The 14,262-nt window shown below is 46.4% G+C and overlaps 5 non-coding genes across 5 annotated transcripts; all 5 read right to left on the bottom strand.

Moving 5' to 3' along the window:
- Positions 1–670: 670 nt before the first annotated feature.
- trnav-uac (transfer RNA valine (anticodon UAC)) lies at positions 671–743 on the bottom strand. Its single transcript has one exon. It is a non-coding gene; the product is annotated as a tRNA-Val (tRNA).
- Positions 744–3,610: 2,867 nt separating this feature from the next.
- trnav-uac (transfer RNA valine (anticodon UAC)) lies at positions 3,611–3,683 on the bottom strand. Its single transcript has one exon. It is a non-coding gene; the product is annotated as a tRNA-Val (tRNA).
- Positions 3,684–6,549: 2,866 nt separating this feature from the next.
- On the bottom strand, positions 6,550–6,622 carry trnav-uac (transfer RNA valine (anticodon UAC)). Its single transcript has one exon. It is a non-coding gene; the product is annotated as a tRNA-Val (tRNA).
- A 2,867-nt stretch (positions 6,623–9,489) lies between these two features.
- Positions 9,490–9,562, bottom strand: trnav-uac (transfer RNA valine (anticodon UAC)). Its single transcript has one exon. It is a non-coding gene; the product is annotated as a tRNA-Val (tRNA).
- Positions 9,563–12,429: 2,867 nt separating this feature from the next.
- trnav-uac (transfer RNA valine (anticodon UAC)) lies at positions 12,430–12,502 on the bottom strand. Its single transcript has one exon. It is a non-coding gene; the product is annotated as a tRNA-Val (tRNA).
- Between the last annotated feature and the right edge of the window lie 1,760 nt (positions 12,503–14,262).

Raw genomic sequence — 14,262 nt, 5'->3', positions numbered from 1 at the left:
ATTTTCCTGCTCGTCAGTGATTTAATGAAAACCAAATGGATGCGATGTCATTCTGTAGCCTCTCTGTCGATTCCTCCGTTTCCGTTCCAACCTGGCTTAGATCTCGGGGCGCACCTTAATACTAGCGACGCTATGAAAGCAAAGGTTCAGTGGTTCCTCTGAGAGTGGAATTTCTTTCATTGCTGTTGCTGATTGAATGAGCCACTAACGTGCGAACTGCTCCAAAACATGATTCAGGACCTCTGGTGCCAATTCTCACACGTTGAATAACGACAGACACCTTCCAAATGAGGTCTTTCAGAGACGACTTTGGGATACATTTGACAGACAGACTAGTTGAGGAATCCGTGGTGCACTGTGACACCAGCACATCAGCTTCTTCCCTGTCTTTGAACCGGGCCGCCTGCGCAAGGAATGCGAATGCGGTAATGCTTTTCGTGGAAGGATCAGAAGGGGGTAACTACACTCTCAAACAGAATGGCATATGATCAGAACCAGGTTGGAGAAAAACTTTACAATGCTTTTGCACAGTAATTAAACGGAGCGGCATTGCATTGCACTCCGAGCGACGATTTATTCGAGCAAACTCGAAGGCAGGTTTGCACATGGGAAAGCAAGCAAGAAAGCTCCGTTCTTGTCGATGTCAAAGGCTGCAGTTGAAGAGCAAAGCAGTTTCTGCCCAGTTTCGAACTGGGGACCTTTCGCGTGTAAGGCGAACGTGATGACCACTACACTACAGAAACAAGCCTCGGTCGTCCCCGCTGCAGCTCAGTGGCATCCAGCACTGAAAGTTGAAGCCATTCGACCTTTCACCTTTCTGTTTCCGTTAGCTCGTTGTTTAATGGGACTTGTTTAATTTTGGCTATGTGGTGAGCATGGACGAGATACACCGAAGTATCTGTTTCCACGCGGTGTACCCCAATAACGTTGTGTCGCTTACACCTGCTTTAAAGAATTACGTTTTTGCGGAGCTTACCGTCGCAGTCTGTGGCAAAATCTTTTCGTCTGTTCGACTGCTCACGGGAAAGGTAGCATTGTGAAACACTGCAGAAACGAACGACTTCCTTACTTTTGCTCCGACTGACCATACTCCGTGAAAATTTCCCAGATTCTCAGTTGAGGATTTTTGCAGCTGGAAGTTACCTCAGAAACCCTGTTAATTCGTAATGTATTGAGCGAATCGCAAAACAGAAAGCATTTAACACGGAACACAAACAAAACGGGAAAACCAAATGCATTTTCAGACACAGCGAGCATGAATGCTAAATGTGAGACAGTCAGGGGGCATGAGCCATAACGTAATCACACAACTAACAACAGGGCAATTCCAAACTACTCTTTCAAACATACTGGAGCCTGAGTGCACCACCACTTCCCAGACAATGCTGCAAAGAGACAAAAAAAGAACATAATAAGAATGGGCCATAAAAAGTGAATTTCACCAATCACAGTCTCGATTAGATTACCTTTCCCTTCCGATGACTCCAGGACTGAAATGAAGGAAGTGGGAGAAATTCAATAACATATGACATCGAAATACATTGGAACGATTTTCTCATTGGCCAGAAAACCAAATAACGACGAGTCGAGTCACCGTAGGACTCTGTTTCGCAACAACGATGAAATAGCAGTCTCCATTCGGTTCCAGTAAAAGCTCAACTTGCCTGGAACAGAAAGCAACAGGAGAGCCGCTGGCGATTTTCCACGCGGGAGGCGAACACGATCATGACAGCACAGACACTTTGGAAAATTCGGCACTTTCCAACACCACAATCAATTCCCCGGGAAGCAAACTCATTTTGCTTCTGTTTTAAACAGAAATGCCGCAGGGGATCGAAACAGCATTTAAACTAGCTGCTCCGCAGAAATGGCAGCGGTGGGATTCGAACTCACGCCTCTGCCGAGGCTGGAAGCCTTAATCCAGCGCCTTAGACCGCCCGGCCACTCTACCAACACGCCCACATCTCCATTTTCTTGCACTTCCAATTGTGTTCCTGCATAACAACAGATGTAAACTCACGTGAAAAGGGTTCCATGATCCCTCTCCGACTCGCACAGCTGCTGGGATGTGCCCGTCTACTCTATCAATTTCTCAGCAGTTAACGATAGCCCATCAATCCAGACAAAAATCACTGGTAAACTGAGTCTATCTTCTCAGACTCGATTCAGCTACAGATGTATCTGTGAGTGCGTGAGAATATATGATCGGATAAGATTGGGTCAAATTACCATGAGCTACTTGACATTACTGCAATTTCGATTCTTGCTTTGCTCAATGATTTCACCCATTGCTCGAAACAGGACAACTTTCACGTTTACACGGAACATGAAACACACCGGACTACAGGGGAAATGCACAAAGCTGAGCAGGCCGTGTCCCAAATCATACCGTGCAGCATTGTTTCAGTCACTGTGTCTGTTTTGCAGAATAAGGTTCCCAAAGAATGTTCCACCCTAAAACCGGAGGTAGCATTACAATCCGAGAAGGACAGATTACATTGTGAGGAAGGTCTGACCTCGGGGCCGGTTCGAGATGCCACTTTCCTTGCCTTTTACCTAACCGTGCAATTTGCTGCAGATTGCACCTGGACATGAGCCTCATGGATACCAACTGAGTTGGAAACCTGTGTGGGAATCGATGAGAAAAAGCGACTCAATAAAGTTTCACAAGTTCCATGGTGCTTTTTAGAAATGCAGTTTCTCTTCACCTCAATCCAAAAGGCAGTTTCCGAACATAGTAACAGAAGTCAAAAGGTAATTACCTCACCCCACCCCCACTCCGGAAGAGGTGCTAACTGCCCTTGATTGCTTTTTGTTCACGATGTGAAGAGCTCTCACGCCTGAGTCACCGTCACGTCTCTGGTTGCTGAGTGAATCACAACGAAGGACTTTCTCCAGAGCTGCAACTGCCTCACTTCCCCACTCGCCCTCCCCGTTTACATTTTCCTGCTCGTCAGTGATTTAATGAAAACCAAATGGATGCGATGTCATTCTGTAGCCTCTCTGTCGATTCCTCCGTTTCCGTTCCAACCTGGCTTAGATCTCGGGGCGCACCTTAATACTAGCGACGCTATGAAAGCAAAGGTTCAGTGGTTCCTCTGAGAGTGGAATTTCTTTCATTGCTGTTGCTGATTGAATGAGCCACTAACGTGCGAACTGCTCCAAAACATGATTCAGGACCTCTGGTGCCAATTCTCACACGTTGAATAACGACAGACACCTTCCAAATGAGGTCTTTCAGAGACGACTTTGGGATACATTTGACAGACAGACTAGTTGAGGAATCCGTGGTGCACTGTGACACCAGCACATCAGCTTCTTCCCTGTCTTTGAACCGGGCCGCCTGCGCAAGGAATGCGAATGCGGTAATGCTTTTCGTGGAAGGATCAGAAGGGGGTAACTACACTCTCAAACAGAATGGCATATGATCAGAACCAGGTTGGAGAAAAACTTTACAATGCTTTTGCACAGTAATTAAACGGAGCGGCATTGCATTGCACTCCGAGCGACGATTTATTCGAGCAAACTCGAAGGCAGGTTTGCACATGGGAAAGCAAGCAAGAAAGCTCCGTTCTTGTCGATGTCAAAGGCTGCAGTTGAAGAGCAAAGCAGTTTCTGCCCAGTTTCGAACTGGGGACCTTTCGCGTGTAAGGCGAACGTGATGACCACTACACTACAGAAACAAGCCTCGGTCGTCCCCGCTGCAGCTCAGTGGCATCCAGCACTGAAAGTTGAAGCCATTCGACCTTTCACCTTTCTGTTTCCGTTAGCTCGTTGTTTAATGGGACTTGTTTAATTTTGGCTATGTGGTGAGCATGGACGAGATACACCGAAGTATCTGTTTCCACGCGGTGTACCCCAATAACGTTGTGTCGCTTACACCTGCTTTAAAGAATTACGTTTTTGCGGAGCTTACCGTCGCAGTCTGTGGCAAAATCTTTTCGTCTGTTCGACTGCTCACGGGAAAGGTAGCATTGTGAAACACTGCAGAAACGAACGACTTCCTTACTTTTGCTCCGACTGACCATACTCCGTGAAAATTTCCCAGATTCTCAGTTGAGGATTTTTGCAGCTGGAAGTTACCTCAGAAACCCTGTTAATTCGTAATGTATTGAGCGAATCGCAAAAGAGAAAGCATTTAACACGGAACACAAACAAAACGGGAAAACCAAATGCATTTTCAGACACAGCGAGCATGAATGCTAAATGTGAGACAGTCAGGGGGCATGAGCCATAACGTAATCACACAACTAACAACAGGGCAATTCCAAACTACTCTTTCAAACATACTGGAGCCTGAGTGCACCACCACTTCCCAGACAATGCTGCAAAGAGACAAAAAAAGAACATAATAAGAATGGGCCATAAAAAGTGAATTTCACCAATCACAGTCTCGATTAGATTACCTTTCCCTTCCGATGACTCCAGGACTGAAATGAAGGAAGTGGGAGAAATTCAATAACATATGACATCGAAATACATTGGAACGATTTTCTCATTGGCCAGAAAACCAAATAACGACGAGTCGAGTCACCGTAGGACTCTGTTTCGCAACAACGATGAAATAGCAGTCTCCATTCGGTTCCAGTAAAAGCTCAACTTGCCTGGAACAGAAAGCAACAGGAGAGCCGCTGGCGATTTTCCACGCGGGAGGCGAACACGATCATGACAGCACAGACACTTTGGAAAATTCGGCACTTTCCAACACCACAATCAATTCCCCGGGAAGCAAACTCATTTTGCTTCTGTTTTAAACAGAAATGCCGCAGGGGATCGAAACAGCATTTAAACTAGCTGCTCCGCAGAAATGGCAGCGGCGGGATTCGAACTCACGCCTCTGCCGAGGCTGGAGCCTTAATCCAGCGCCTTAGACCGCTCGGCCACACTACCAACACGCCCACATCTCCATTTTCTTGCACTTCCAATTGTGTTCCTGCATAACAACAGATGTAAACTCACGTGAAAAGGGTTCCATGATCCCGCTCCGACTCGCACAGCTGCTGGGATGTGCCCGTCTACAATATCAATTTCTCAGCAGTAAACGATAGCCCATCAATCCAGACAAAAATCACTGGTAAACTGAGTCTATCTTCTCAGACTCGATTCAGCTACAGATATATCTGTGAGTGCGTGAGAATATATGATCGGTTATGATTGGGTCAAATTACCATGAGCTACTTGACATTACTGCAATTTCGATTCTTGCTTTGCTCAATGATTTCACCCATTGCTCGAAACAGGACAACTTTCACGTTTACACGGAACATGAAACACACCGGACTACAGGGGAAATGCACAAAGCTGAGCAGGCCGTGTCCCAAATCATACCGTGCAGCATAGTTTCAGTCACTGTGTCTGTTTTGCAGAATAAGGTTCCCAAAGAATGTTCCACCCTAAAACCGGAGGTAGCATTACAATCCGAGAAGGACAGATTACATTGTGAGGAAGGTCTGACCTCGGGGCCGGTTCGAGATGCCACTTTCCTTGCCTTTTACCTAACCGTGCAATTTGCTGCAGATTGCACCTGGACATGAGCCTCATGGATACCAACTGAGTTGGAAACCTGTGTGGGAATCGATGAGAAAAAGCGACTCAATAAAGTTTCACAAGTTCCATGGTGCTTTTTAGAAATGCAGTTTCTCTTCACCTCAATCCAAAAGGCAGTTTCCGAACATAGTAACAGAAGTCAAAAGGTAATTACCTCACCCCACCCCCACTCCGGAAGAGGTGCTAACTGCCCTTGATTGCTTTTTGTTCACGATGTGAAGAGCTCTCACGCCTGAGTCACCGTCACGTCTCTGGTTGCTGAGTGAATCACAACGAAGGACTTTCTCCAGAGCTGCAACTGCCTCACTTCCCCACTCGCCCTCCCCGTTTACATTTTCCTGCTCGTCAGTGATTTAATGAAAACCAAATGGATGCGATGTCATTCTGTAGCCTCTCTGTCGATTCCTCCGTTTCCGTTCCAACCTGGCTTAGATCTCGGGGCGCACCTTAATACTAGCGACGCTATGAAAGCAAAGGTTCAGTGGTTCCTCTGAGAGTGGAATTTCTTTCATTGCTGTTGCTGATTGAATGAGCCACTAACGTGCGAACTGCTCCAAAACATGATTCAGGACCTCTGGTGCCAATTCTCACACGTTGAATAACGACAGACACCTTCCAAATGAGGTCTTTCAGAGACGACTTTGGGATACATTTGACAGACAGACTAGTTGAGGAATCCGTGGTGCACTGTGACACCAGCACATCAGCTTCTTCCCTGTCTTTGAACCGGGCCGCCTGCGCAAGGAATGCGAATGCGGTAATGCTTTTCGTGGAAGGATCAGAAGGGGGTAACTACACTCTCAAACAGAATGGCATATGATCAGAACCAGGTTGGAGAAAAACTTTACAATGCTTTTGCACAGTAATTAAACGGAGCGGCATTGCATTGCACTCCGAGCGACGATTTATTCGAGCAAACTCGAAGGCAGGTTTGCACATGGGAAAGCAAGCAAGAAAGCTCCGTTCTTGTCGATGTCAAAGGCTGCAGTTGAAGAGCAAAGCAGTTTCTGCCCAGTTTCGAACTGGGGACCTTTCGCGTGTAAGGCGAACGTGATGACCACTACACTACAGAAACAAGCCTCGGTCGTCCCCGCTGCAGCTCAGTGGCATCCAGCACTGAAAGTTGAAGCCATTCGACCTTTCACCTTTCTGTTTCCGTTAGCTCGTTGTTTAATGGGACTTGTTTAATTTTGGCTATGTGGTGAGCATGGACGAGATACACCGAAGTATCTGTTTCCACGCGGTGTACCCCAATAACGTTGTGTCGCTTACACCTGCTTTAAAGAATTACGTTTTTGCGGAGCTTACCGTCGCAGTCTGTGGCAAAATCTTTTCGTCTGTTCGACTGCTCACGGGAAAGGTAGCATTGTGAAACACTGCAGAAACGAACGACTTCCTTACTTTTGCTCCGACTGACCATACTCCGTGAAAATTTCCCAGATTCTCAGTTGAGGATTTTTGCAGCTGGAAGTTACCTCAGAAACCCTGTTAATTCGTAATGTATTGAGCGAATCGCAAAACAGAAAGCATTTAACACGGAACACAAACAAAACGGGAAAACCAAATGCATTTTCAGACACAGCGAGCATGAATGCTAAATGTGAGACAGTCAGGGGGCATGAGCCATAACGTAATCACACAACTAACAACAGGGCAATTCCAAACTACTCTTTCAAACATACTGGAGCCTGAGTGCACCACCACTTCCCAGACAATGCTGCAAAGAGACAAAAAAAGAACATAATAAGAATGGGCCATAAAAAGTGAATTTCACCAATCACAGTCTCGATTAGATTACCTTTCCCTTCCGATGACTCCAGGACTGAAATGAAGGAAGTGGGAGAAATTCAATAACATATGACATCGAAATACATTGGAACGATTTTCTCATTGGCCAGAAAACCAAATAACGACGAGTCGAGTCACCGTAGGACTCTGTTTCGCAACAACGATGAAATAGCAGTCTCCATTCGGTTCCAGTAAAAGCTCAACTTGCCTGGAACAGAAAGCAACAGGAGAGCCGCTGGCGATTTTCCACGCGGGAGGCGAACACGATCATGACAGCACAGACACTTTGGAAAATTCGGCACTTTCCAACACCACAATCAATTCCCCGGGAAGCAAACTCATTTTGCTTCTGTTTTAAACAGAAATGCCGCAGGGGATCGAAACAGCATTTAAACTAGCTGCTCCGCAGAAATGGCAGCGGTGGGATTCGAACTCACGCCTCTGCCGAGGCTGGAAGCCTTAATCCAGCGCCTTAGACCGCCCGGCCACTCTACCAACACGCCCACATCTCCATTTTCTTGCACTTCCAATTGTGTTCCTGCATAACAACAGATGTAAACTCACGTGAAAAGGGTTCCATGATCCCTCTCCGACTCGCACAGCTGCTGGGATGTGCCCGTCTACTCTATCAATTTCTCAGCAGTTAACGATAGCCCATCAATCCAGACAAAAATCACTGGTAAACTGAGTCTATCTTCTCAGACTCGATTCAGCTACAGATGTATCTGTGAGTGCGTGAGAATATATGATCGGATAAGATTGGGTCAAATTACCATGAGCTACTTGACATTACTGCAATTTCGATTCTTGCTTTGCTCAATGATTTCACCCATTGCTCGAAACAGGACAACTTTCACGTTTACACGGAACATGAAACACACCGGACTACAGGGGAAATGCACAAAGCTGAGCAGGCCGTGTCCCAAATCATACCGTGCAGCATTGTTTCAGTCACTGTGTCTGTTTTGCAGAATAAGGTTCCCAAAGAATGTTCCACCCTAAAACCGGAGGTAGCATTACAATCCGAGAAGGACAGATTACATTGTGAGGAAGGTCTGACCTCGGGGCCGGTTCGAGATGCCACTTTCCTTGCCTTTTACCTAACCGTGCAATTTGCTGCAGATTGCACCTGGACATGAGCCTCATGGATACCAACTGAGTTGGAAACCTGTGTGGGAATCGATGAGAAAAAGCGACTCAATAAAGTTTCACAAGTTCCATGGTGCTTTTTAGAAATGCAGTTTCTCTTCACCTCAATCCAAAAGGCAGTTTCCGAACATAGTAACAGAAGTCAAAAGGTAATTACCTCACCCCACCCCCACTCCGGAAGAGGTGCTAACTGCCCTTGATTGCTTTTTGTTCACGATGTGAAGAGCTCTCACGCCTGAGTCACCGTCACGTCTCTGGTTGCTGAGTGAATCACAACGAAGGACTTTCTCCAGAGCTGCAACTGCCTCACTTCCCCACTCGCCCTCCCCGTTTACATTTTCCTGCTCGTCAGTGATTTAATGAAAACCAAATGGATGCGATGTCATTCTGTAGCCTCTCTGTCGATTCCTCCGTTTCCGTTCCAACCTGGCTTAGATCTCGGGGCGCACCTTAATACTAGCGACGCTATGAAAGCAAAGGTTCAGTGGTTCCTCTGAGAGTGGAATTTCTTTCATTGCTGTTGCTGATTGAATGAGCCACTAACGTGCGAACTGCTCCAAAACATGATTCAGGACCTCTGGTGCCAATTCTCACACGTTGAATAACGACAGACACCTTCCAAATGAGGTCTTTCAGAGACGACTTTGGGATACATTTGACAGACAGACTAGTTGAGGAATCCGTGGTGCACTGTGACACCAGCACATCAGCTTCTTCCCTGTCTTTGAACCGGGCCGCCTGCGCAAGGAATGCGAATGCGGTAATGCTTTTCGTGGAAGGATCAGAAGGGGGTAACTACACTCTCAAACAGAATGGCATATGATCAGAACCAGGTTGGAGAAAAACTTTACAATGCTTTTGCACAGTAATTAAACGGAGCGGCATTGCATTGCACTCCGAGCGACGATTTATTCGAGCAAACTCGAAGGCAGGTTTGCACATGGGAAAGCAAGCAAGAAAGCTCCGTTCTTGTCGATGTCAAAGGCTGCAGTTGAAGAGCAAAGCAGTTTCTGCCCAGTTTCGAACTGGGGACCTTTCGCGTGTAAGGCGAACGTGATGACCACTACACTACAGAAACAAGCCTCGGTCGTCCCCGCTGCAGCTCAGTGGCATCCAGCACTGAAAGTTGAAGCCATTCGACCTTTCACCTTTCTGTTTCCGTTAGCTCGTTGTTTAATGGGACTTGTTTAATTTTGGCTATGTGGTGAGCATGGACGAGATACACCGAAGTATCTGTTTCCACGCGGTGTACCCCAATAACGTTGTGTCGCTTACACCTGCTTTAAAGAATTACGTTTTTGCGGAGCTTACCGTCGCAGTCTGTGGCAAAATCTTTTCGTCTGTTCGACTGCTCACGGGAAAGGTAGCATTGTGAAACACTGCAGAAACGAACGACTTCCTTACTTTTGCTCCGACTGACCATACTCCGTGAAAATTTCCCAGATTCTCAGTTGAGGATTTTTGCAGCTGGAAGTTACCTCAGAAACCCTGTTAATTCGTAATGTATTGAGCGAATCGCAAAACAGAAAGCATTTAACACGGAACACAAACAAAACGGGAAAACCAAATGCATTTTCAGACACAGCGAGCATGAATGCTAAATGTGAGACAGTCAGGGGGCATGAGCCATAACGTAATCACACAACTAACAACAGGGCAATTCCAAACTACTCTTTCAAACATACTGGAGCCTGAGTGCACCACCACTTCCCAGACAATGCTGCAAAGAGACAAAAAAAGAACATAATAAGAATGGGCCATAAAAAGTGAATTTCACCAATCACAGTCTCGATTAGATTACCTTTCCCTTCCGATGACTCCAGGACTGAAATGAAGGAAGTGGGAGAAATTCAATAACATATGACATCGAAATACATTGGAACGATTTTCTCATTGGCCAGAAAACCAAATAACGACGAGTCGAGTCACCGTAGGACTCTGTTTCGCAACAACGATGAAATAGCAGTCTCCATTCGGTTCCAGTAAAAGCTCAACTTGCCTGGAACAGAAAGCAACAGGAGAGCCGCTGGCGATTTTCCACGCGGGAGGCGAACACGATCATGACAGCACAGACACTTTGGAAAATTCGGCACTTTCCAACACCACAATCAATTCCCCGGGAAGCAAACTCATTTTGCTTCTGTTTTAAACAGAAATGCCGCAGGGGATCGAAACAGCATTTAAACTAGCTGCTCCGCAGAAATGGCAGCGGTGGGATTCGAACTCACGCCTCTGCCGAGGCTGGAAGCCTTAATCCAGCGCCTTAGACCGCCCGGCCACTCTACCAACACGCCCACATCTCCATTTTCTTGCACTTCCAATTGTGTTCCTGCATAACAACAGATGTAAACTCACGTGAAAAGGGTTCCATGATCCCTCTCCGACTCGCACAGCTGCTGGGATGTGCCCGTCTACTCTATCAATTTCTCAGCAGTTAACGATAGCCCATCAATCCAGACAAAAATCACTGGTAAACTGAGTCTATCTTCTCAGACTCGATTCAGCTACAGATGTATCTGTGAGTGCGTGAGAATATATGATCGGATAAGATTGGGTCAAATTACCATGAGCTACTTGACATTACTGCAATTTCGATTCTTGCTTTGCTCAATGATTTCACCCATTGCTCGAAACAGGACAACTTTCACGTTTACACGGAACATGAAACACACCGGACTACAGGGGAAATGCACAAAGCTGAGCAGGCCGTGTCCCAAATCATACCGTGCAGCATTGTTTCAGTCACTGTGTCTGTTTTGCAGAATAAGGTTCCCAAAGAATGTTCCACCCTAAAACCGGAGGTAGCATTACAATCCGAGAAGGACAGATTACATTGTGAGGAAGGTCTGACCTCGGGGCCGGTTCGAGATGCCACTTTCCTTGCCTTTTACCTAACCGTGCAATTTGCTGCAGATTGCACCTGGACATGAGCCTCATGGATACCAACTGAGTTGGAAACCTGTGTGGGAATCGATGAGAAAAAGCGACTCAATAAAGTTTCACAAGTTCCATGGTGCTTTTTAGAAATGCAGTTTCTCTTCACCTCAATCCAAAAGGCAGTTTCCGAACATAGTAACAGAAGTCAAAAGGTAATTACCTCACCCCACCCCCACTCCGGAAGAGGTGCTAACTGCCCTTGATTGCTTTTTGTTCACGATGTGAAGAGCTCTCACGCCTGAGTCACCGTCACGTCTCTGGTTGCTGAGTGAATCACAACGAAGGACTTTCTCCAGAGCTGCAACTGCCTCACTTCCCCACTCGCCCTCCCCGTTTACATTTTCCTGCTCGTCAGTGATTTAATGAAAACCAAATGGATGCGATGTCATTCTGTAGCCTCTCTGTCGATTCCTCCGTTTCCGTTCCAACCTGGCTTAGATCTCGGGGCGCACCTTAATACTAGCGACGCTATGAAAGCAAAGGTTCAGTGGTTCCTCTGAGAGTGGAATTTCTTTCATTGCTGTTGCTGATTGAATGAGCCACTAACGTGCGAACTGCTCCAAAACATGATTCAGGACCTCTGGTGCCAATTCTCACACGTTGAATAACAACAGACACCTTCCAAATGAGGTCTTTCAGAGACGACTTTGGGATACATTTGACAGACAGACTAGTTGAGGAATCCGTGGTGCACTGTGACACCAGCACATCAGCTTCTTCCCTGTCTTTGAACCGGGCCGCCTGCGCAAGGAATGCGAATGCGGTAATGCTTTTCGTGGAAGGATCAGAAGGGGGTAACTACACTCTCAAACAGAATGGCATATGATCAGAACCAGGTTGGAGAAAAACTTTACAATGCTTTTGCACAGTAATTAAACGGAGCGGCATTGCATTGCACTACGAGCGACGATTTATTCGAGCAAACTCGAAGGCAGGTTTGCACATGGGAAAGCAAGCAAGAAAGCTCCGTTCTTGTCGATGTCAAAGGCTGCAGTTGAAGAGCAAATCAGTTTCTGCCCAGTTTCGAACTGGGGACCTTTCGCGTGTAAGGCGAACGTGATGACCACTACACTACAGAAACAAGCCTCGGTCGTCCCCGCTGCAGCTCAGTGGCATCCAGCACTGAAAGTTGAAGCCATTCGACCTTTCACCTTTCTGTTTCCGTTAGCTCGTTGTTTAATGGGACTTGTTTAATTTTGGCTATGTGGTGAGCATGGACGAGATACACCGAAGTATCTGTTTCCACGCGGTGTACCCCAATAACGTTGTGTCGCTTACACCTGCTTTAAAGAATTACGTTTTTGCGGAGCTTACCGTCGCAGTCTGTGGCAAAATCTTTTCGTCTGTTCGACTGCTCACGGGAAAGGTAGCATTGTGAAACACTGCAGAAACGAACGACTTCCTTACTTTTGCTCCGACTGACCATACTCCGTGAAAATTTCCCAGATTCTCAGTTGAGGATTTTTGCAGCTGGAAGTTACCTCAGAAACCCTGTTAATTCGTAATGTATTGAGCGAATCGCAAAACAGAAAGCATTTAACACGGAACACAAACAAAACGGGAAAACCAAATGCATTTTCAGACACAGCGAGCATGAATGCTAAATGTGAGACAGTCAGGGGGCATGAGCCATAACGTAATCACACAACTAACAACAGGGCAATTCCAAACTACTCTTTCAAACATACTGGAGCCTGAGTGCACCACCACTTCCCAGAAAATGCTGCAAAGAGACAAAAAAAGAACATAATAAGAATGGGCCATAAAAAGTGAATTTCACCAATCACAGTCTCGATTAGATTACCTTTCCCTTCCGATGACTCCAGGACTGAAATGAAGGAAGTGGGAGAAATTCAATAACATATGACATCGAAATACATTGGAACGATTTTCTCATTGGCCAGAAAACCAAATAACGACGAGTCGAGTCACCGTAGGACTCTGTTTCGCAACAACGATGAAATAGCAGTCTCCATTCGGTTCCAGTAAAAGCTCAACTTGCCTGGAACAGAAAGCAACAGGAGAGCCGCTGGCGATTTTCCACGCGGGAGGCGAACACGATCATGACAGCACAGACACTTTGGAAAATTCGGCACTTTCCAACACAACAATCAATTCCCCGGGAAGCAAACTCATTTTGCTTCTGTTTTAAACAGAAATGCCGCAGGGGATCGAAACAGCATTTAAACTAGCTGCTCCGCAGAAATGGCAGCGGTGGGATTCGAACTCACGCCTCTGCCGAGGCTGGAAGCCTTAATCCAGCGCCTTAGACCGCCCGGCCACTCTACCAACACGCCCACATCTCCATTTTCTTGCACTTCCAATTGTGTTCCTGCATAACAACAGATCCCTCTCCGACTCGCACAGCTGCTGGGATGTGCCCGTCGACAATATCAATTTCTCAGCAGTTAACGATAGCCCATCAATCCAGACAAAAATCACTGGTAAACTGAGTCTATCTTCTCAGACTCGATTCAGCTACAGATGTATCTGTGAGTGCGTGAGAATATATGATCGGTTATGATTGGGTCAAATTACCATGAGCTACTTGACATTACTGCAATTTCGATTCTTGCTTTGCTCAATGATTTCACCCATTGCTCGAAACAGGACAACTTTCACGTTTACACGGAACATGAAACACACCGGACTACAGGGGAAATGCACAAAGCTGAGCAGGCCGTGTCCCAAATCATACCGTGCAGCATAGTTTCAGTCACTGTGTCTGTTTTGCAGAATAAGGTTCCCAAAGAATGTTCCACCCTAAAACCGGAGGTAGCATTACAATCCGAGAAGGACAGATTACATTGTGAGGAAGGTCTGACCTCGGGGCCGGTTCGA

This window comes from Chiloscyllium punctatum, chromosome 18 (assembly GCF_047496795.1).
Source record: "Chiloscyllium punctatum isolate Juve2018m chromosome 18, sChiPun1.3, whole genome shotgun sequence".
Classification (NCBI taxonomy): Eukaryota; Metazoa; Chordata; class Chondrichthyes; order Orectolobiformes; family Hemiscylliidae; genus Chiloscyllium; species Chiloscyllium punctatum.
The sequence above is the reverse complement of the archived record's forward strand: the minus strand, read 5'-3'. Positions and strand labels throughout refer to the sequence as shown.